The following is a 24,840-nucleotide window of genomic DNA, read 5'->3' as shown; positions in this document are numbered from 1 at the left end:
TGTCCTTCAAACAGTTAACAGACCCTTTTCACAGTGACATCAGACAAAATGGCGGCAGGGTTTATGGTTTTAGAACTGACAGCTGAATGCTGTTGAAGACAAGTTGACATAAATATTTAAAAGTAATAAAGTGTGAAAGTCGATTTTCAAAATTCAAGTTGGCCACATTTAATAGTTCTATATATATATAAATAAAACATTTATACATATATGTATGTTTGTATATGTGTGTATGTGTTTATATCTATATATATATATATATGAGTTATATATATATGTATATGTATAACTCATATATATGTATATATATATATATATATATAAATGGAATTAATGCAGAAAAATAGGTTTCACATTTTTTTTACTCTGACACAGTTCACAATATCACTCAGTTTAAATTACTCTTTTTTTAAAAAAAGAAAAGATGCAACTCTCCTTTTTATGCTTTAATAAAGACATGGAAAAGTTACTTCTTAAAGGAAAAAAGCACATCTAAAATTACAATGTAGAAAAGAAAATCTGTATGATTGACTTAATAAAACATCTCATATTCTTTGAAGAAAAATAAATAGTCTGCAATCATCTGTTCCAGGAGAAAAGGAAAATCCCACTCACTATAATTTGTGCATGGAACAAAGACAAAATGCAAAAAAAATAAAATAAAAATAGACATTTCTCACAAAGTTTCCCGTCCTCACAATGACTGAAATATGCTCAAGTTAAAGAGTTTGTTGTATAAACACCTCGGATATGTTGAAATCAATTAGTCCTGGTTTAAAGTCACTATAATCTTCACGCTAAAGTGAAATGTATACTTTACACAAGCTTTAATCATGGTTTATCTGCCTTCAGCTGAATAACTCCCGTCAGGAATTAACAAAGAGCTCGTTTGATTATGTTGTTGACCCCAATCAGTCTCCTTCTTCCTCTTCGTGTTGTGCCATGTGAAAAACATGAGAAGGAAATTAGTTCTCAAATGATGTGGTGGAGAAAATCTCACTCGTAGTGAAGAAAATCCATATGCTTGTTCCTTTAGGTGCTGGCGCCAATACAGAACACTCGACAGCTCACATCTTTCCCTATCAGTGCCAGAATTTTAAACCTGGTTATTCTTCGTTAAGTTTTGATTGTAAAGGTGCATTCACACCTAACGCGATTCGCACAGCAGAGGTGGCCAGTTTCAATGCGAAGTCAATGGTACAGACGTGAACCTGAAGTGTACGACTGGATAGCTCTGATACTGTCTCACCATCTTTGTTACACATTAGTCTTAGCTTGGGGGGGTGAGGGAGCGAGTAAGCAAAGATTTACATAGATATCAGCGTGGAGTTACTTCACACCAACAGCCCCGCCCACAACTCAGACGTGAATTTCTAATCAACCCCTGTCACTCTGCAGAAACTATGTCCTAAAAAAATGACATTTTTTTTAAAGATTTCGGCTAAAAACAGCAGAATCATAATGAAAAGACTACTTTAAAAATTTCTGAAAACAGATCAAATATGACTTTAAAATGCTTCATAAAGCTGAAATTTAAAAAATACAAAAAACTTTTAAACGTTTTGTAATTCATTTTGATTTTTGAAATGCATTTTGTTTTTTGAAACTTCATTTTTCAGAATCATTTTTTTTTTGGCAATTTTGTTTTAATTTCTAAAACTTTTTTTTTTTTTTAACTGTCATTGAGAGCTTTATAATGTTTTGCGCTGATGAATTTGTTTATGTGATCTAGCCTTCAGAGCCACTGTAGTTAACCCTACAACACCAATAATGTCGCAGTGAATAAACGTTTTTTTTGGCGTGGCATACATCTACCGTTCACACGATCTCTGTGAATCAGCTGATTCTGGCGCGGGAAAAAAGCGTATTTTCTTTCCTGCTTTGCTCCGACATACACAATATTACTAGAGCGCTGCAGTGGAAACCTGCTTTTCTCTGCGGCAGGATCCAACGATAAACGTGGATTACGCAAACACTTGACAACTGTACAGAGCTGATTATCAGAGCGAGGGTCGTCTACTCCGCTAAAATCCGCTGGAATGACGCTCATCACGTTAACAATAGACAAAAGAACGTAGCGGAAACGCTGTAGCTAAAGCTCCGGTGTTTAAGGATTTCAACAGAATTCTTTCATTCTCCCCACCTGCCGCCAGCATGGGGTGCGCATGCCCAGGGCCCAAACTGAACGACTCTGAAAGAGTCCGCAGGATTGTGCGCCGATGCAGCCGGTGTGGAAGCTCCTTCAGATGTACATTCTAATAAAATAAAAATAATTCTTATCGGAGGTTGTTACACCTGCTCACACGTACAGGAGTGAGACTTTTGGAGTTGCGGAGATTATGTGCGTCCCTATTTCTCATCGTAGATTGGCTGGGCGCACTGGTGCGAAGATTTTTTTTAGTTGCACCAACGACAAATCTAGTCGCAAATGCGATCGAATTGGTCGCACTCTTGAGGCCTGAAAATATACACCGGTTTTACTTTAAAAGAAGGTCATCCAACAACAAAAAGTCATTAATTACATCTAAATGTAAACTTGTGTTCACCCACGTGAAGAAAAGCACTTCTCCTCCTCGGGATGGTTTACCCTCGTGACAGAGGTCTCAGTATTCCTCCCCTTAGAAGATGGGATCTTAAAAAAAACATTGCGACACTACTATCACTACTACACTACAAATGCCCCTTCAAATAGAGGGTTAGGGACAATGGGTAAGGTAGAAGGGAAGAATTCGGATTGGATCTCGGAATAGGTAGATTCTGCTGTTAGCAGCAAATACAACAGAATACTTACTTTACATGCTAAAAAATGTCTTATAAACTGTAACAAGGTTGTATTAAACCACATCTACCTTGAATATTTGACTTGTCAACTGCAAAGTATGACTTGGCAAGGTTTTATTTTGTTGTATTAGACATTGGAACAATTGTTAAGACTAACACTATGAGCCTATAGATTTTTTTTCCTTTTTAACTTCATGTCATTATTTTTTCTGTATGAGTTTCTAGGACTTTTGCACACATAACTTATCTCTGCACTCACCAGAGGTTTATTTGTTTTTTTGTTTGTTTTTGTCTTGCTAATGTGTTACAAAACAAACAAAACATGGTGTTCACACTGAACTATTGCTACCTGATGAGAAATGGATTCACAGTAAGAAGTTTGCAAACGGTGCAAATCTTGCTCCACAGCTCTTATTTTTCACAGCTCTATTCCGATTTGAAAGACTTGGTATCATATAATCATAAATGTATCTTCCGTGATCCATTTTCAAATGGTTGGTACTTCTTTGTATTGAAACGTCGTTCATAAGCCACAACCAAAGGAGTCCCCAATCGGTAAAAGTTCAACTGGTTTTTCTCACACGTTCAATGAGTTTTATTTGTAGAGCCCAAAACGCAGAAGCCTGAAACATGCATGTGTGCGTGTTTACATTTTCAAGGATATCAGTGCCGCATTTGATACAGCCGACCACACTATACCACTAAGACGACTGGAAAACCGGGTGGGTCTCGCTGGCCCAGTACTAAACTGGTTCAAAACATATTTTGTGTCAGTTGGTAACTTTACATCTGAGCCAACAGAAATTACATGTGGAGTTCCCCATGGCTCCATCCTGGGGCCACTTCTATTTAACATCTACATGCTCCCACTGTTTTTAACTGGTGAATTTCTGACATTGTGATTTTTTTTTATGTCATTTTATTAACTATTTTAATTTTTGCATAATCTTCTTAATGTGTGTATTTTTTTAACATTGTGCTTTTTTTTAATGTGGTTTTATTGATTGGACTGAGTCTATCTATCTATGGAAAGGGGGGTAACTCAACACAAATGCTTGCTTTCTTAGTGGGTGTTTTTTTTTTTTCCACAAACAAGATCTATAATTTAAGATGAGTCCACAGTATAATGGAGATTATTTTAAATATTCTGGGGTTGTTTTTTTTTTTTTCGGTCTTTCCCTCATAGATTTGACAACAGCAGCTATCAAACCTTCAATACAAGCATCAGTTTGTTGTGTCTCAGTCAGAAAACATTACCCAGCCCACCTGTGCACTTATTAGTGCTCTATCCTCTGAGTATATATCCATGAATTTGTGTGGATCACTCTAGTTATTTATCCTTGCTTGTAGTTTTCTCAGATTTTGATGCAACTGAAACATTTTTACTCCAAGGTCTTGTATACGAGCTGCATGCTGGAGTTAGAACAAGAAGCAACACAGTTGTTTAACTAATCTATTTTTAAAGCTGGCTTCTACTAACTCGACTTGCCTACTGTAGACAGGAAAAGTCCAGTTTGGGAAAAGTAGATGCCAACATTCCTACAGAACAAGGCTACCATCCTTTCATGAAATAGAAAAAGTGAATTCTTCTCATCTAAAAACAACTCAAACATAGGAATTTCACTGTGGTTTGAATGATCACTGCATTGGAGAGATATGCTGACCAGTGTGGCCTCAGCAAGAAGCTGATTACTTGCAGAAACTTTCCACAACTTCAGACAGTTTTTAGCAGGATGCTGACAGAAATTCTTAAAAGAACCAAAGCTGCACCACCGAGGTCAAAAGTTAGACACCGACTTAAATGACTTTGATTACTGGAGGAGAACGGTTCTCTTCAAAGTAACTATTAAAGAAAGCTTTTCAATTTAACCAAGTCTGTTTTGCAGACTTTTGCTACATGCAGCTGTTTATTAAGATTACAGGAAGAGATTTTCTTTTTGACACTTTGCTAAAGTCTTTGCATTGAAAGCCTTCCTACATATTTAGGTGAACATTTTATAAGGATATATTAACCATTTATTCTAATTTTAAAGACTATTTCATGTAGTTATGCCCTCAAAGTTAGGTATACACCCAGGATAATTGCGCATTAGTAGAAATAGTTTGTAAACTTGTTGGTAGAATGGCTGTAATTGTACAAATACCTGATATCACAAAATGTTTAGGAGCAACTGACTTTAGTTAAACTTTCATAAACCTAAAGAAGTGTCTACAAAGAAAGCAAGAGAACTACCACAAAAGCAACACAAACTCAAGATGTACATACAAAGCAAAATATGTCATTTCTGATTATAAGATTTTCATTTACTGTCTATATATTTGGTCCACTGTCTATGTCTACTGAACACGTTTATTGCACATTTCTTCATGTCTGTGCAGTACTAAGATTATATTCATGTCCTGTGAAACGACAGGAGCTAACGACGCTAGCACCTGTTGCTAAGGACTTTTCTAGATCCAACGACAACATAAACGACGATATAGTCCACTCTGAAAGACTTAAGAATAGCATTGAAAATGGTTAAACTCCAGGAAAACATTGATATTAAACTAGTACAGAAATATTAGATACAGCCGACACATTCTTGCCCTAACAACATGTTAGGTTTTTAGTGATTTTTCTACCAACAGAAAAAAGATTATTCATTAAAACAGTTTGTATATACTGTCACACAGCAATTGAACCTTAATGTACTGACCGAAACATCTTGAATCTTTTATTTGTTTGTTCTTTTATGTTTGTTTTGGAGATCTTATCCTCAGGTAATAGAAGTGAGGTTAAAAGACAGAAAAGAATGACGTGTTTGAATAGTTTCTACTGGAGGGTCACCGGGTTCAACAGCTAAAGAAAAACTGTTCAAACTTTGCTTTTCAAACACAGTCAGTGATGATAAATATTTAAGCTGATGGATGTACAGTCAAAAAACTCACCATTGGCTGAGAAGATAAATGTTACTTCTGTTTCAACTTTGGTGATCAATCAAACCGACTCACTCAGCCGGCTCTGCAGTACTTTAAACTCTTTCAGTACTTTTACATTTTTTTACACCAAAAAGGTTGTGAAACTTCTAACATGATAATTAAAATCGATCTAGATTTAATTATTTTATATTATAACATCTGGTGGAAATAGTAATAAACATCTTGGCTAGAAAAAGTAAAAATTTGCTTAAATGGAATAAAATTTGTGCTAATTGTAATTAACATGCATTCTCCGCTAAACAGATGAAAAAAAATCTTTGATAATATATTGCTATGGCAACTATGTCAGTCTTGCTTTTGACAATAATTAATCAGCTTCTCTACACAAGAGACTGAAGTAGTAAAAAAAAGAATATTTTTTAAAGCCACATACAGTCAATTTACCAAAAAAAGAAAAGATGGTTTCTTCTTAGAAAAAATAAATAAAAAAAAATGGCAGATTTGCACTTGCATAGTAATACAAAATCAATTCCTGTTTTGGAATCAGTAAAGCAAAAACCATTAGAAAATAAGGAATGTGGTTCTGAAAAGAAACTGTGACACAGTTGTTCCTGCAGTGGTAATGAAGAAGAGGCCGATTCGTTCAGCAGATTAGCATTACCTGAGCATGTTTGCTGTTTGGTGCAAGCAGCGTAAAATTTTAAGCATCTGTTCCACTTCAGCGTGAAATAATCAAAATAACATCTTTTTCGGCTTCCTCGCCAATCACTCCCTTCACACCATTTATTCATTAATATCTGGCTAATTAAATAAATGTGTTAATGAATCTGTTGTGTTCATGGGAAATGTAGCTGTTTGCTCGCCGACAATAAAAGCATAAGAAGATGCACGGAAAGAATAGACAGAGATGTGCTCTCACACTGTTACACATCCGTCTGATGAGCTCTGGATGATATTATCACTCGATGACAGTTTCTTTTTAGTTATCCTCCTATTGTTATGAGCCATGCATGATAGTAATTGGAGATTCTGTGGTGGTTGTAATCACAAAGCGGGGGATTTCTTTTGTTTTATTCATTTTTTCCAATAAGAACGCCTTCTTCTTCTTCTTCACTTAATCAATCGGTCTTATCACTGCTTTCTGTATCCATTAAACCAGCGCTTGTTTGTGAAAAAGACAGTAGTTGCTATAATTGACATTTATCAGTACAAGTTTGTGGCATCTGCTGGGTAATTATCATATCGTGAAGAGCCAATTAACTTCTAGAAAATGTGGATTTTAGAGTTCCTTTATGTCGGTGACAAAAAAGAAGGCCTCACCACTCCAATAAAAATGTATTTATGGTGTTTTTAACATATTCTTGTGGCATTTTCCTCATGTAGGCGGATATTTTTAAAGAAAATGAATCTTAAAATTGTATATGTGAGTATTTAAGTTGTGAATTCAGTTTGAAAAACAATGTATTTGTGACGTAGGTAATACGCTGGGCGGGCCACCAGCTCCCTGCTCCACTCCATTCTGATGCAAACACTTGTAGACAAATAGATGTCTTTTTCCTTCTAGACGAGAAGTCTGCAACCTGCGGCTCCAGAGCCACATGTGGCTCTTTGGTCAAAATCAAATGTTTTTAAAAAAATAAAAAGTAACTGTAACGGGAAAAGAAAGTAGCTACTAAAGTTAAAAAAAAGGGAAATTAATTTAAACTTTATTCAACTCAATCACAAACAGTTTAAGGACGGTATTAATCAATTCAGAATCTTTACAATGATAGCCAAAATCTGAGATCAATCCTTTGTAGTTTATCAATGTCATATTGAAACATTTCAGCTTTTTTAAACACAACCAGGATTAAAGTTAGGTTAAAGTATAATCCACTGGATTTTCCTATTTTTAAAATATTCTCTTTTTGATCAAATTAAATGATTTAAAGTGTGCCTTGTGGTTTTAATATATGGTAGGGATCACTTAAATAGCTCTGATTTAGTTTTTGTTGGTTAGATTTATGAATCTGTGGCTGAAATGCACCAGAAACAGTCAAATAAACATTTTTTTTTATTTGAATCATTGATGAATTTAAACTTCCTACTGCATGTGCTCCATTGACATGAACCTATGGTGTAGGATGTCTTTTATTTTGAAAGGAAGTCATGCAAAGCTCTGTGAAAAGTTATAAACTCTTTCATATTTAAAAAAAAAAAAATATATATATATATATATATATATATTATTTATCCCAAAAAACCCACAATAAGTTCTTTAAATGTATCATGTCAGTATCAAAAGCATAAATATAAAACAGCGAGGGAAGACTTCGTGAGAAATTGACCTGAATTGCTCTTTATTTGCTGAAGGTTGCAGACCGCTGCCCTTGTCTAAACTGGCATCTGGCTCAGAACTGTTCAGTTGGATAGCTCCAATATTATTAGCCATTGTTGTTGCACTGGTAAAGTTCGGTTGAGGGTGTGAGGGGCTGTAAGCTAGCGAGAAAGAGTTTGAACAGATGGATGACAGGAAGTGGGGGTGGGATTACTCCGCACAGACCGTCCCACCCTCAATTCAGACATGAATTTCTAGTGAACTATTGCTACTCTTCATATACTATGTCCTAGAAAATGACAGGTTTTGGACTAAAAAGAGAATAAATAAAAAAAAAAAAAAAAACACTGCAAACACTTTTACAATCGGAGTGGGACTTTAACTTTGACCGTAGAAAAGTTTCAGCCCGGACTGAGTTCTCCGATGTTTACTGGTAATTACTGCGAATTAGCCGTCCCACTGTGCACTGGGTGCAGTAAGTAAGCCAGCCCCCTGCTGACATATTCAACCGACAGAGCAAATATGCACTTCATCTCATCAGTCAATCCCTTCATCCTTGGTCCAATGTCTTGTGGGACAGCACGGGGTGGATTTTGCCTGATATTAGCCAAGGCCCAGGCCTGCTCACTTGGGGGATTTGTGAGGGTAAACCTCCTGCTTTGATGTCTCCTTGAATATCCCAGCTTGACTCAGTGCAACAAGAGAAAGCAGAGAACTGAGAGGACGGGGAGCAGAAGAGATGTCCCCCCGGATTTCAGTATCAACAAACAAAGAAGAAAGTGATCAAAGGGAGGTGAGAAATAAAGGACAAAGCATAAAAAATATTTGTTTGCAGAAATATTTGGAGGATCAGTCAAACAGAAACCAATGTATTCATATTTATCTATTTACTTTGCTAGCCTACAGCTGTAATAATTCAACACCACTTCCCGCAGAGGAAATCAAGTTAACGCTTCGTATGAAGCAAATTGAGATGAGAACCTGCAAAGTCCCAAAAGATATTTATTTTTCAGCGCAGTATAATGAGCTTTCTTCTCTCTGTGTGAATGGCAACAAAAGGAAACATGGCTGCCGGACAACTGGGTAATTGGGAGAAAAGCTGCCACCTCAGTCAAGACAGCGGAGTGTCAGAGGGAAGCAGGAGTGATAAAAGTGACAGAGCTAATTGTCGTCCTGCTCAAAGGAACACTGAAAGGCTTCTTCCTCTTCTCCCTGGAGACTGGTCTTAAAAGCCCCAAAGGGGAGGAGTTGTAATGCTCTAAGAGAAAAGCACTAAAAACTGATGTTGATCTTCAACTTCCTGCTCAAGAAAAGTGAAAATCCTGCCAGAGCAGAAACGCCATCAAACTGAAAACTTACCCGAGGGAGTCCAGTGTTTAACTTTATCTCACAAGTGCCCTCAGATGAGCTCAAGGCTTAATGTGTTTGGGCAGAATCCGATTCTAATCTGAAGAGTTCATGAGACAGGAGCATGTATGGTTTATCAAGCAGGAGGTAAAATCAATACTTTTTTTGATGTGCATCATCAGTTGGTGATAAAGTAGAGTGGTTGTGAAGTTAATGTTCCCCGCTGACACGGGGACACCAACGCGGCGGTTTGTTTTCTGGAACGTCCACTCATCTGGACAGAGGGCAAACTGGCCGATGTAAAGAAACACTCTTGCAGGTCAGCGTAACTTGACGGGGTTTGATTAATCGCTGTGGGAAACCCGATCTAGAACAGAGTGACTAATGAACCGTGTATGGGTGCTGATTTAATCAATCAAGAAAAGGCTTTAACCTTGCCAATACTAGGATGAAACACAGCCACGTGCTTTCATACACACACACACTTGAAGGGGTAATCACTGAAATATTTTGTCCCTTTCAAGCTTCCTTGAAAAGTGTTCATGACATTTTTACAGTGCGGACGAAATGGCCAAATTGTTTCGTGAAGGAAGTAGGTGGAAACAAAGAGTTTCTGTTTTGTGTGAATTGTTTAACCTTCTCAGATTGCTTCATTCTTCGTTGTGTATGAAAGGCACTGCATGAAAAGGAAAAAATAAAAAAAATTACCCCTGTGGGTCCCTGATGACACCACTAATCACAGGCAGTTATCATCAGTTTATAGGCTGGGAGGTCCCTGATGGTTGAATGGGTGTGGGGGGAGGGGGTTGTGCAGGTGTGAGTCAAGGGTGGCTAAGAAGGCAAATGTGTGTTGTTTACATTAACTCAGTGACCCCTCCCCCATTGCGTTAGAAACAGGAAGTACCCGCTGGTTCCAAGTGGACAAAATACCATGGAATTCTTTAGAGAAATAAACAGCTAGTCCAGAGTTTTTCAACCTTTTTTGAGCCAAGGTACACTTTTCCTTGACAAAAATTCTGCAGCACACCCGCATCCAAATATGAAAAACAGGAAAAAGTCTATAGTGAATGAATAAATAAAGTGGTTTATTTCAAGCAATCAGGAATAATACATGAAGAAAAATAACATCACACTGAATCACAAGTGGGAGGAAGTGAACTTATATAATCCCACCCCGACTCATTTAGGGACAGTCCCTCCACAGTCTTGCGACAATTTTTTGTAATAACTCAGACAGAAAAGCTGGAAGTTGCATCTGTTTTTCCTAAATATTGTCATAAAAGTGATATGTTTCAATAATCATTTTCAACTTAATTAGTTGAAAATGTGCTTAAGCTTTATTAATAACTTTATTAATATGCAATTGTATGGGACCTCACAAAGAAAAAAACAATAATATATTTTTTTCCAAAGAGTGATTTCTTATTTCTTTTTATTTCTTTAAATGTTTGTGCCAAAGCAACTGTAATTTTTTAGAAAATAGGATCACAACATGCTTGTTTTTACACACAAAAAAATATTATATTCATGTTTATGTTCAATTGTAACAACACAAAAAGTGAACATTTTGAAGTTTTATTATTTTTTTTATTTTGTCTCAGTACAAAATGTAACTTGTTGTGAAATGTTTAATTTATTTTTGGGTGAATAAATTGTTTTATTTTAGTAGCATAGTGCAGTCTAACAGCTGTCACCTTCACCTTCTTTCATATCCTAACTATTCAGTGTTTTAACAGGGCCTGTTTGGATAAAAACAGAGATGATCTCCTGGTGATAGAAAATGGTTTTAGATCCATGAAAATGAATAATTTCTCACGGCACCCTGGTTGAAAAACACTGCCTTAGACTTTCTATTTGTCAGTGTAAACATCAATGCTCTGCTACCATGTTCTTCATGATTCTCTGTATTGTTTTTCATGCTATGTGTTTTGCAGTGCAAGTTATTCAATTTATAATATGGCCAATCAGATGCCTCAATAAAAGTATGTGTCCTACTTTCAGTGGTAGGCGGTGTAGAAATACAAGCTCACTCTTGATTGGCAGAAATGGTTGCCATAGAAATGTTGACTTAGACCAATTCGGACCAATTACTGCTTCCAACATGGTGGTGTCCATATCATGAAAAAATTGGAACCAAAAGCAAGTGATAATAGATGACGTCATACTCACTCGTGGTTCTCATTTGCTGCAGTTGTTTATTGTTATTGTTCCGACAACATTCTGATAACTAGGAGGGATCAGATGTATGAACATTGACTAAAGGAAGGGTTAGGGTTGTTAGACAATTGTAGTCCACATGTTTTTATAATCCGATTTAATTCATATGTACATTATGATATTACTTACAAGCTTATTATGTTAGCAACACTAACAACTCTATCTGGGTGTTCTTTTGTACTTTGCAAAGTACAACCTCTATTGTCTTGGAGACACAACGTACTCTAGAGTCTAATTGACTTCCTTCCATCTACTGGGTTTTATTTATAGAAGATGTACAATGTAAATCTACAACATATGTTGGATAAAGAAAGACAGACCAGTAAGTATGGGCTATTCAGATAAATCTATACGTGTTAATGCGATAACTCACCATCTAATTATGGATAAAGAACATTGGATTATCCAGTTTAGATGGGCGAGTCATTATAATTTATTTATTTTCAAGAGTGTACGTGACAGTACCAGCCAGCTCACTCTGTGGTATTTTCATAATTTGAGTATCTTAACAGAATAAGCCAACTTTAGTTGTAATTTAAGAAGTTGAACAGCTGTCTGAATGTTAGTCACTAATAGGGTTCAAATCTAAGGCCTGACTGTCACTTAAACCCACTTTTCCCTCAATTGTAAGGAAACTGTAAGCTGTTTTAGATAAAAGTAGAATGAAGTAGGTGCTGAACTTGCAAATATATTGGAGATTGAAATGTTTGGGAGATTCTTATAAACTGTACCTGGCATGTTTTTTTAATGTAAACCAAACGGTTTTAGAGACAGCACAACAACAAAACTGGACTCTGGTTCTTTTCCATCACACAATACAAGATAAGACTTCTGTTTTTAGAAGCTACATTCACACCAGCCTTGGCAACGTGTGTTAGAGAAGCTATTTTTAATGAAAAGTCAATGTAAATGGCAAAAATATTAAATGGCGTTATACTTGTAGAGCCTTTCTACCTTCCTTGAAAGCCCAAACCGCTTTACAGTCACAGACCCAGTCACCTGATTGTGGCTCCGCTGCCAAACACTGGCACCAACCTTCCACTGGAGGCAATGTGGGCTTCAGTGTCTTCCCCCAAGGACCCTTCGATACCATGGTTGGGCACCAAAATTCAGTTCAAAGTAGGAACCGTTATGATTTACCCAGTTCTACCAAAGAAGCTCCTGCAAACGGTTCCGCATTTTGGTGGTAAGTTTGAGTGAAAATCTATTCGTCTTAGGACAAATAGACAAATAATCTTAATAATGCATCGATATGTGACTTGAGAATGAAAATGTGTTGATTTGGGAAGATGTAGGCATTCTTTTTTATCACTGAAGTACCAATTAGGAGTACCCGATTAGGAACTGAAACCGAAACCAAAGAACCGCTTTGGCAGCGGAATCAAATAAAACCCAATTGGTACCTAACCCTATTCGACACATGAGCTGGCAAGGTGGGAATCAGACCTGCGATCTTCTGATCAGGAGCTGATCGCTCTCCCATTGCACCACGGCTGCTATTTTGGACTGCTACATTCAAACTTTGACATTCACACGACACTACATTTTTTGGGGTTCTACGTCCAAAACCCACGTCCATTGAACGTGTGTTGAAAGTTAAACTAGGTCAAACTTTGACCAATCAGGGACTGAGATTAGTTTGGTCCCTTTTAATTCATGGAAGTGCCAGCCTTTTGAAAGCTGACCTTGAAGGAGAATTAATTTTGGTTTGTGCCCATCTGGAATGATATGACACCATGTCTTTCATATATAGGAAAAGGGCTGTGAATAGGACAAAGCCTGGAAAAGATTCACCAGATTTGCACCACTTTGACATTTCACACCAATTCTCTTCCAATTGTAGGTCGCAAACATGCGCTAGTATCGTGTAGCGACAGTCCAGTGTGAACAGCATGGACTAAACGCGCGTCACATGCCTGGTATGATTGTAGCAAAAGATATTGAATACCTAACTGACTCATCCCGAAACATGCAGAAGTATCACATACTTTGATGTTTTTCAACCAGTGTGCCACGATACGCTAATATACAGGCCGAGATAGTCAGATGTGCCTTGGGAAATAATCAGTTTTCAACTAATTCAACTAAAAAAGGATATCAACTGAACAGGCTCAAGATTCACACTGGGTAGAAATATGAAATAGATCATAAGAGTTTTTTCTTTGTGTTTATTGGTTTCTTATTTAAGACACTTTGATAAGAATGTTGTTGCAGAAAACATTTTCATTTCTTTTTTTTTTTACATTTCCGAATGACTTGTGATTCTATCAAGAACTTTAACTTGGCTGAGAAACTGGTTGATTGAATGTGACTTTAGGAAGTACACATAATCTCATCTTCTCTTGAATACAGTTGCTCCTCTCACTCTGCCTCTGAGGTGTCTTGATTGCATCGAGCCGTGCTGCTTGAGAGACACAGTCTAATTTTGTTTAGTGTCCGATTCAGGTCCAATATAAGTCTTAGAAACATATTCAAGGTGTAATGAGTGCTGTTTAAATGGGGAAGACGGTATAACATTTGTGTGACGATGTACGTAGAGAGAGATGAACCTGCAACTGTTTTCAAAAACCTCCTAAAAAATGATATTTTTATTGTAAATAAGAACAATTTGTCAGCACTCACGATAACAGCCACCATACTGAAATCCCCTTAGGAGCTGGAAAAAATCCAACTTTTTATTTAATAATTTTTCTCAACAGTTTGTTCAAACTCATAGAAAAACAAATAAACGGTGGATTTTTTTTTCCTGTTTTCATGGAAGCAAGCACTAAGTGCAGGTATGGAGGCGTATTTAATGTCTGCTTTGTCACAGTATGCAGTGTAATAAATGGATGAAACACAAAGGGATCAAAACTTTTATACATAATGTGTATTTAATGATGATATAAACAGCGTAGGGATTAAGTTAACTGCAACTACTCTGGGCTTTTCAAACCCCATCAGCAGTTTCCTGCTGTGTTATGAAAACATATTGCTGGCTGAGAAACCACACAGGGTCAACAGGAACCTGACCCCATCATGAATCTGTCACATGACGCAGATAGAAAAGGTTTTCTCATTAAATGTTCAAAAACAGTGCTACACACTGGTAAAACTGTGTTTATTTCTAAAAATAGAGAAGAGCAGTTACATTTCCGAATAAAATACAACACCAGACAGTACAGTGGCGCCAAAGCATTCTTATCCCTAAGTCATCACATATTGACGTTTGGTCAAAGCCCCGCCCACTTTTTGACATTTTCGGTGTCCCCAACTCATCACTTTTTGACATATTGGCTGTTTGTAAAATCAATGGTCCGCAACCCTTGGGTTGCAGCACCGAATGTGGTACTGGATCCAGACTGGTCCTCGGGACACATACAGTACCAGTACCCTAACCCGGTGCAGGTTTGCGCCTGGTACCGCATCTGGTACCAGTTCTGGTCTGGTTCTGCGTCTGGTCCCGGGATAGGGTGACGGTACCACCCACGACCTTGTACTGGACTGGTTCCGATTTGTGGCCTGGAGGTTGGGGTCACGGGATTTAATGGCAACAGCTAGCACGTCAAAAAAACGACAAGGTCAGGACACCCAAAACGTCAGAAAGTGATGCAGGAGGGTCCTTAACCAAACGTCAGTATGTGACGACTTGGGAGTGAGAATATGTTGGTGGTGCAGTGGTTCGCCGTAGTTAGAGCTTTCGTCTTACAGCAAGAAGGCCCTGGTTTGAATCCCAGCAGGCATCTTACTTTGTTGAGTTCTTGTATATTGTGCTATCAGGTATGTTGACGTTCGGAGTCGGGTTATTTGGACCCCACAAGACAGTGTGCTGAATTGTTTTTTCAGTGATATTTGATTTTCACTGGTGAAAATCACAGACATGAAATCCTGTCCACCTTCGTCCACATTTGTCATGAGATGGATAACACATCTCATGTGTCATCTGGACCCCATAAGACAGCACAAGGGATAGGCGGGCATTCCGGTTTCCACCAACAGTCCAATGGCATGCTTCATAGGTAAATTGTTTTCTCTAAATTGTCCCTATATATGCATGTGTGATTGTGTGGGAGTGACTGTGTGCCCTGTGACAGATCGTCGACCTGTCCATGGTGTACCTCGCTTTCGTCCAACAGTATCCAGAACACGCTCCAGCAACGCTGTGGCCCTAAATAGGCTATAGCAGGTTAAGAAAATATATGGATAGATGGAAGTTTAAACATCATAAAGGAAAGAGATCAAATAGTACAACATCAATGACTACCCTTAACAAAAAAAAAACAAAAAAAAAGGAAAAATATCACGCACGAATTCCATTTAATTTCAGATCAATCAGTGACTAGCTGTCCTTTTTTTTATCATCTAACTATTCATTCATGTGCATCGATAAACAAAATCCCCAGAACAACCAGATCTCAGAATGCTAAAAGATAGTTTCAAAATATGATAATTTATAAATCAGTTGCACACTATGTACACTGTAGATTTCGCCCTTATTTAAAAATATATATATATTGAATGCAGTATTTATTATTTTAAGTGTTCTGACTACAACCTTTTTTTCTAAAAAGACAGTTCATCATATCTGTGTTCATGCAAGTGTGAAATTTTTCCAAATTATAAACCACCCTTCTCTACAGGGTTTTATATATTAACTAATAGCTTTTTAAATTGTTCTTACCACCTGTGGATACTGGATACTTACCACCTGGATACTGGCTTAGGTGGGGACTCAGTGGTCTGGGTCCCTACGCCAACCAGCTGCGCGGTGGACAACGTAGTAAGCAAACAAGCTGCCTTGTGGACAGCGCAGAGAATCAGCGAGCTCCACTGCCCAGCAGGCCAGACTACTAAAATGTTTGCTGGGTAATGAGACATGCTTTTGCCGGTGTAACACAAACATGGAAACTAGTCATCGTCTATCTATCTATCTATAGTATCTATCTATGGTATATCTATCTATGGTATCTATTCATCTTTCTATGGTATATCTATCCATGGTATTTCTATCTATTGTATCTTTATATTGTATATCTATCTATTGTATATCCATCCATCCATCCATCCATCTTCCTCCGCTTCATCCGGGACCGGGTCGCGGGGGTAGCAGTCTAAGCAAAGATGCCCAGACTTCCCTCTCCCCGGCCACTTCCTCCAGCTCTTCTGGGGGGACCCCGAGGCGTTCCCAGGCAAGCCTAGAAACATAGTCTCTCCAGCGTGTCCTGGGTCTTCCCCGGGGCCTCCGCCCAGTGGGACATGCCCGGAACACCTCACCAGGGAGGCGTCCAGGAGGCATCCGGATCAGATGCCCGAGCCACCTCAACTGGCTCCTCTCGATGCGGAGGAGAAGCGGCTCTACTCCGAGCTCTCTCCGGGTGACTGAGCTCCTCACCCTATCTCTAAGGGAGCGCCCAGCCACCCTGCGGAGAAAACTCATTTCAGCCGCTTGTAGTCGGGATCTCGTTCTTTCGGTCACGACCCAGAGCTCATGACCATAGGTGAGTACTGGAACGAAGATCGACCGGTAAATTGAGAGCTTTGCTTTCCGGCTCAGCTCTCTTTTCACCACAACGGACCGGTACAGCGACCGCATAATAGTGGACGCCGCTCCAATCCGCCTGTCGATCTCACGGTCCGATCTTCCCTCACTCGTGAACAAGACCCCAAGATATTTAAACTCCTCCACCTGAGGCAGGAGCACTCCACCCACCGAGAGAGGACAAACTACCTTTCTCCGGTCGAGAACCATGGCCTCAGACTTAGCGGTGCTGACCCTCATCCCAGCCGCTTCACACTCGGCTGCAAACCGCCCCAATGCATCCTGGAGATCCCGGCTTGATGGAGCCAACAAAACAACATCATCTGCAAAGAGCAGAGATGAAATCCTGTGGTCCCCAAACCAGATCCCCTCCGGCCCCTGACTGCGCCTAGAAATTCTGTCCATAAAGACTATGAACAGAACCGGTGATAAAGGGCAGCCCTGCCGGAGTCCAACATGCACCGGAAACAGGTCTGACTTACTGCCGGCCATGCGAACCAAGCTCCTGCTCCGGTCGTACAGAGACCGGACAGCCCTGAGTAAGGCTCCCCGGACCCCATACTCCCAGAGCACCCTCCACAGGACACCACGGGGAACGCGGTCGAACGCCTTCTCCAAATCCACAAAACACATATGGACTGGATGAGCGAACTCCCACGAACCCTCCAGCACCCTGGAGAGGGTGTAGAGCTGGTCCACTGTTCCACGACCAGGACGGAAACCGCACTGTTGTTCTTGAATCTGAGGTTCGACTATCGGACGGACTCTCCTCTCCAGTACCCTGGCATAGACTTTCCCAGGGAGGCTGAGGAGTGTGATTCCCCGGTAGTTGGAACACACCCTCCGGTCCCCCTTCTTGAAAAGGGGAACCACCACCCCAGTCTGCCAGTCCAGTGGTACGGTTCCTGTTTGCCACGCAATGCTGCAGAGACGTGTCAGCCAAGACACTCCCACAGCATCCAGAGACTTGAGGTACTCAGGGCGAACCTCATCCACCCCTGGAGCCTTGCCACCGAGGAGCTCTTTTACTACCTCGGTGACCTCAGCTTGGGTGATGGACAGTTCCACCCCAGTGTCCTCAGCCTCTGCTTCCTCAACGGAAGGCGTGTCAGCAGGGTTGAGGAGATCCTCAAAGTATTCCTTCCACCGCCCGACAATGTCCCCAGTTGAGGTCAACAGATCCCCACCTGCACCGAAAACGGTGCCTGCAGAAAACTGCTTTCCCCTCCTGAGGCGCCGGATGGTTTGCCAGAATCTCTTTGAGGCCAACCGATAGTCCTTCTCCATGGCCTCACCAAACTCCTCCCAGGACCGAGTTTTTGCCTCCAACACAGCCCGGGCCGCAGCTCGCTTAAACTGCCGGTACCTGTCAGCTGCCTCTGGAGTCCCACAAGCCAGCCAGGCCTGATAGGACTCCTTCTTCAGCTTGACGGCAACCCTTACTTCCGGTGTCCACCACCGGGTTCGGGGGTTGCCGCCACGACAGGCACCAGAGACCTTGCGACCGCAGCTCCGGAAAGCAGCAGAGACAATAGAGGTGGAGAACATGGTCCACTCGGACTCCATGTCACCAACCTCCCTCGGTACCTGCTTGAAGTTTTCCCGGATGTGGGAGTTAAAGACCTCCCTGACGGAGGGCTCAGCCAGACGTTCCCAGCAGACCCTCACAGTACGTTTAGGTCTGCCGAGTCTTTCAGGCCTCCTCCCCTGCCAGCGAATCCAACTCACCACCAGGTAGTTTTAGCAATAAACACTGATGGCATCAGATATTTCCTTGTGTTTATCCGAGGTAACACTAAATCTTTTGAAATATATCTGGGATGTTTTGATAGTGTTACCTGCTCAGTTGCTCAACTTTAAGATGGTAACAGGGCTGGGTGACGACGTCAGAGATGTTGGACATGTTTCCCACATTGTATGATAAAGAGATGAGGCAAATCTTGCAGACATTGTACTTCTTGTAACACATTTCGCTCACTGGTCGTCATATTCGACGACGACCCCGAGATGTCTTCACTTTTAGTGTTGGTGGCACGTCTTCAAACACGAGCCCGAAGCTGCCACACACCGGCTGTGGTATCTATGGTCTCTATCATCTATGGTCTCTATCTATCTATCTATCCATCTATCCATCTATCCATCTATCTATCTATCTATCTATCTATCTATCCATCTATCTATCATTTAATATCAAGATAAATGGGCTTTTAGGAAGTTGCCAGACTTTCATTGCCAAACTGCTAAAAGCATTTTGAGGTAATAAACTCCATGATGGCGATGTTCTGTGCTTCATAAAGAATTACTTTTTATGAAGCTTAGCTTCCAAAAATGTTGTGAAGAGGTTGTTCAATTTTTCCTAATAGCTCGGTTTGACATTTCCTGACACATGTATGTGGTTCTGTGATGGTCAAACTGCATTTCCAGGGTGTCCTTTGCCTTTGGCAACACAGTCAGCAGCATAAAAATAAAGACAGTTCTTGTCTTGTTTGTTTGTGTTTACCAACACACAATGACTACCAGATCTTCAGTTGGTATCACTCTGTAGGTGAAGTCACAATGGAAAGCATTCAACGAAACACAAGTTGAGAGTTGGTTTTATGTTTTATTCCAAAACCTTCAAAATAAGTTTCAAGTTCAAGAAAGTAGAATAAGCTTAGACACAATGCAAAGCATCATATACAGACAGATAAAATACATTTTATATATTGCAGACAAGCCATGGTGGGTTTTACATATTTACACTATGTATGTAAATTTTTATATACAATCTTTTTTACATATACAAAAAGCTTTGTATTTAGTTTTCTTTTTATATATTTATATTATATATATATTTATATATATAGATTTTTTATATACTCCCCACTAGCATTTGTACTACAATAATGAAAAAAAAATTACCATATATGTCAATACATTTTTCTGTTTTTATATTACAAATGTATTTTCATAAAAATATATCTCTGTACAAAAAAAGTTTTTTTTCTTTTTTTTTTTAACTTTTTTTTTAAACATTTGAACATATTCTCCTTTTTAGAGAGGCTTTCTCGCAGACGTCGCTCTGTAAGAACACCATCTGTTCAAGTCCGTGTTTGTCCACTTCTTTCCAGAGAACCGTTTTGGTGTGCAGCCAGTCAAAAAAAAAACCTCACCTATCACTGCCTTCCTATCTGTTGAGGCGTTCCAGTGCCAAACTGAAGTGCTACAAGTTTTAGTCCCACATTGAGGCCAGATGAGAGGTTTACCGGACTGGCTTAAAACATGAAGATAAATAAAATGTAAATATATGTCTTAACGGTTTGTTGAGAAAATCTGTTTGTCTAGTTTGTTCGTTTTTACAGTTTTGTCTGTTACAGTCTAATAAAATAAAAACTTTTATTTTGAAAGGATTGACTGTTTCTGGACGCAGTTCAATTTTGAGATTACATGAATTGATTATAGTTTGAAATACTGCAACAAAATGTAGAATGAAATACATTCAATAGTTTCTTTCACTCAAAATAAGTTCTGGTCTTTTCCTTACTGGACACACAGCAATGAAGTGAAGGTAAACTACGCAGTGGAAGCTGGGGCTCTGTTGTAGCCATCAGTATGTGTCGACAGCAGTAGTTGGAAGGATGTGAATGATGACGGCTGCAGAAAGTGTCATGCAGAAAACTGATGGATTGCTGGGTTTTTTCGGTGTGGACTCTGGTGAGGAGTGAGAGCTCTGGCTGCAGGGAGAGGTGGGAAGCTTCAGCTCTAATCTCTGTCTGAGAGGGAACAGGGAGATCAACGCCGGGTGTGTTTTATCATCGACGAGATGGAGAGCAGGAGGGCTCACCTTTCCGAGCTGTGTGGGGCCGATAACGAAAATGAACCGAGGCTGAGCGGAGTTACTGTCTTAAATTTGCAAGGACAACGAGGAAAAAAAAAATGGCTGCTATCAAAGAACTGCAACCGTTACAGAACAAGCCTCATCCTGAACTCACTGATCCTCATTTTCTGTTCACTTTCTTTAAGAAGTTTCTGAGCTAAGATAAAAAAAAAAAAAAAACATTTCTTACTTAATAGATTTAGGTCCCTTTAACCCATAAGAACCCATGGTGACATCACTGTAACAGAAAAATATCAGAAACAGGTTCTTTAGTCCACCTGGTCTGTGGTATATTCCACATAATTTTATTTTTAAATCCTTACTCCAATCCTTACTTTTTTGGTGATTTTAACACATTTTTGTAGCATTTTTCTCAATATGGAGGACATATGTACAATAATTTGAGCTTTAAACTACATTTCTGATTATACTTTTATTTAAATCAATGTGAATCAGATAATAAGCCGTTCATAAAATCTCTCAATTGTGACGTAGAAACTCCAATCAGGGGGTTTAAGTATCCCCGTCCCGCTCTGTTGCAGACAAATAGATCCATTTTTCTGTCTTTGTTTTCCTTGTCTGAACTGGAATCTGGATCAAGACTTTTAAAATCAGTCAACATTTTTGTTGCACCAATAATGTTAGTTGGGGTTCTAAGGGGATGTAAGCTAGTAAGAGAGAGTGTACACAAAGGGATGATGGGAACTAAGCTGAAGCTTACTTCCACGCAAAAGGTCCCGCCCACAACTCAGAGGTGAATTTCTAACAAACTCCTGCAAAAACTGTCCTAAAAATATATATATATATATATTTTATTTTGGCTAAAAATATCTTAATCATAACTAAATGACCACTATGATTGCTTTTACAATAGAAAACATGTGTCTGGGTTCTTATGGGTTAAGTTAAAAGTCACATTTTTAATACATAAAAGCAAAAATATTGTAAAATATTTGCTGGTAAAAGACTTTTCTGCCACTTGAAATGCAAATAAGCATCTGAAGAAGAACTTATTTAATTTAAAATGCAATTTTATTTTAATTTGTGGATGTTTCTTTGGTCGAGAAAAATCATCTTTTCAAAAGGTTGCACAAAAAAAAAAAAAAGCACGATCAAGACGTAGGGTAACTTTAGTGTTCTTATTAGCACTAGGCTTATTCCATGAATGCAAAATAGGCGTTTCTCTAAAAAAGAAAAAAAGAAAAATCAGCAATCTAAGGATGAGTAGGTCACTCAGGCAGAGATAATAGAGATTTGACCACTCTATAAAAAACACCTTCAATTTTTCATATCCGACACAGATTATCATAACCCCTGACTCGGTGAGGAAGTGATCGTGTTTGGGATTCATCAACACCAAGGCTGAGTTCAGATGCTATGGGGTTATGTCAAGGCACTATAATGAACACAAAGTGCTTATTATAGACTGGAACGGGTTGGAAATGTTTAAAGTCAATAGAAAAAAAAGGAAAAAGGAAGTTTCTTCAGAATGAGCCCTTTCGGAGAACAATCACTGGATATGTTCAATCAACAACCTAATATAATATATTATTAGATCAAGTGATGATTGTTACCTTGGGAAACTTGATCCAAACTGTCCTTAACCCTTTAACACCGGAGCTCTAAAGTTTACTGTGTGAATGCTTAACAAGCATTTTCCTGCTCCTTTCCGTAGGTTTTTCAGCGCGTAAAAACTCAAACACGCTTTCAGTGATTTCAGCATTCTTGGTATCAAAACGTTCAGCTTGTTCAGAAAATTACTGCTCGTATTTTTGGTTTACACAAACTTTTTAGTTTTGGAGAAATCAAGCAAAATATGCCCATCAGAAATGAACCAGAAAGTGTTCAATTTTCTAAATTTGAAGTAGTTTAGCAACAAGCCTTTAAATATATTCATGGGATATGTTTTCATCTTTTATAGTAATTAAAAAAAGAAAAAAAAGAAGTTTACCAAATATTTTAGCAACATGCTAACGTTTTATTGCTATTTTTTTAATCTACTGGGGTTTAGGCTAATTTTGGAGTTTAGCTTCTATTCAACGTTTTTGATTAATTTGCAGTCTACTGAGGTTTTATATAAAAAATTTCGAGTTTAGAATCTATTTTAGCAACAGGCTAACGTTTTTTACTACCGGTAATTTAGTTTACTGAGGAATTTTAGGCTATTTTGGAGTTTAGCTAGTATTTAAGCAATGTGTTAGCTTTTTGGCTAGTTTGACATCTACTGAGGTTTTATTGACAAATTTAGAGTTTAGAATCTATTTTAGCAACATGCTAACGTTTTTGGCGAATTTGTTATCAACGAGGTTTCTTAGAATAATTTAGAGTTTAGCTTCTATTTTAGCAATTTTAATTTATTTTACTGTGGAATTTTAGAGTACTTTGAAGTTTTGCTAGCATTTAAGCTAGCTTTTTGGAGTTTAGCTCATATTTTAGCAACACGCTAAATATTTTTGCAAAATTGGCGTAAATTAGGGATTTTTAAGCAATTTTACTACACATTTTTGAGAAAATTTGGGTCAGCTTCGGAACTCCTTCATAGTGCTTGTAAGAAATTTCCAGTTTTGTAGCAAATCTAACAATTTGCAAATAGTGTTTGTATTTTCAGCAATTCCCTAAAAAAAATTAAAATAAATTGTGTCACCATTTTCAGCAAAAAGCTTCAGCATTTTCAGGAACTACTTTCAGGAAAAAGCATTCACACTAGCATTATCGTAGGTAATGCAACTTTTCTAGTTTTCTTTGATTTACTGTAACTTTTCATTCATTCCAGTAGATTCGAGTTACAGTAGGTTAAAGATTTTGTGTTTAAGCGTCACCGGCGTTGCCTCAGGTGTTAAAGGGTTAACAAAGGCAGATAAGGAAATAAAATCATTGAATCTGCTCTAAATTCTGACTTTAAAAGGATGAAACAGCAGCACAAGTGTAAATAACCAAGGCAAAAATGAGACAAAACTCTAAAAGTAATAACACATTTCCAACCCACAGTGTGACACAATGAGGTGACTGTTTTCTGAGTGAAACGACGCGCTCATCGAAACATCTGTTGCCATGGAGGTCAAACCTGGCTGCGAGTGCCACTTTGCATAATATATACATGAGCAAAAACTCATTTAAACTCACTTCGACTCCCCCCCCCTGGATTCCCAAAAAGAACAAAAGATTATCGAGGATGCTGGGCTATTTTTGGCCTCTGAAATCGACACACCGTAATTGAGGACGTGTCAAAATACGTTGAGTCTGACAACAAAGCGCAGCAAAAATAAAAAGCTAATTGCAAGTGATGTCTCATTAAGGTCCAGGAAAGTTCAAGCACTGTTCTGATGGTACGGCGTTGTCTGTGAAAAGTAATTAGGGAATCGCTTGGAGCAGCATCTTTGAAAATTACCCTTCTATCTTTCCTTTTCTGCACACTCGGGTCATAATATTATATTAAAGTGTTTTGAAACTTAGAAAAAAAAAATCATGTAGACTGATGCATTTGATGACATTTTCCTTCCTAAAAACTAAAGAAAATAGACATAAATATTGTGTTTTGTCACAACTACAATTATCTGATTTATCATTTTCAATTTAATGCGTGGGAGGAATCGGTCTGTGGGCGACTGTTGGAGCATGGAAGCAGCTTTGTGCAGCATTTTTCTGATGAGCAAGACAAACACAGAAGCATTGCTCTTCTTCAAATGGATGCAGCTGTCAGAAGTTTTGTTCGAAGGGGAGATGCACTATGTATCACACTTTCCTCAGACCTTCAAATTCAACCTTAAAGGGTCACCAAACCAGGAAGTTGGAGGCTGACTCCGACCACAGCAGAAATGTAAAAACCCAGTCAGAGGGGCGGGGCTTGGGGGCAGGACTGTTATCATTACTGGAGCTGCAGAT

Source organism: Oryzias melastigma, linkage group LG11 (genome assembly GCF_002922805.2).
Source record: "Oryzias melastigma strain HK-1 linkage group LG11, ASM292280v2, whole genome shotgun sequence".
Classification (NCBI taxonomy): domain Eukaryota; kingdom Metazoa; phylum Chordata; class Actinopteri; order Beloniformes; family Adrianichthyidae; genus Oryzias; species Oryzias melastigma.
Note: the sequence above shows the minus strand (reverse complement) of the source record.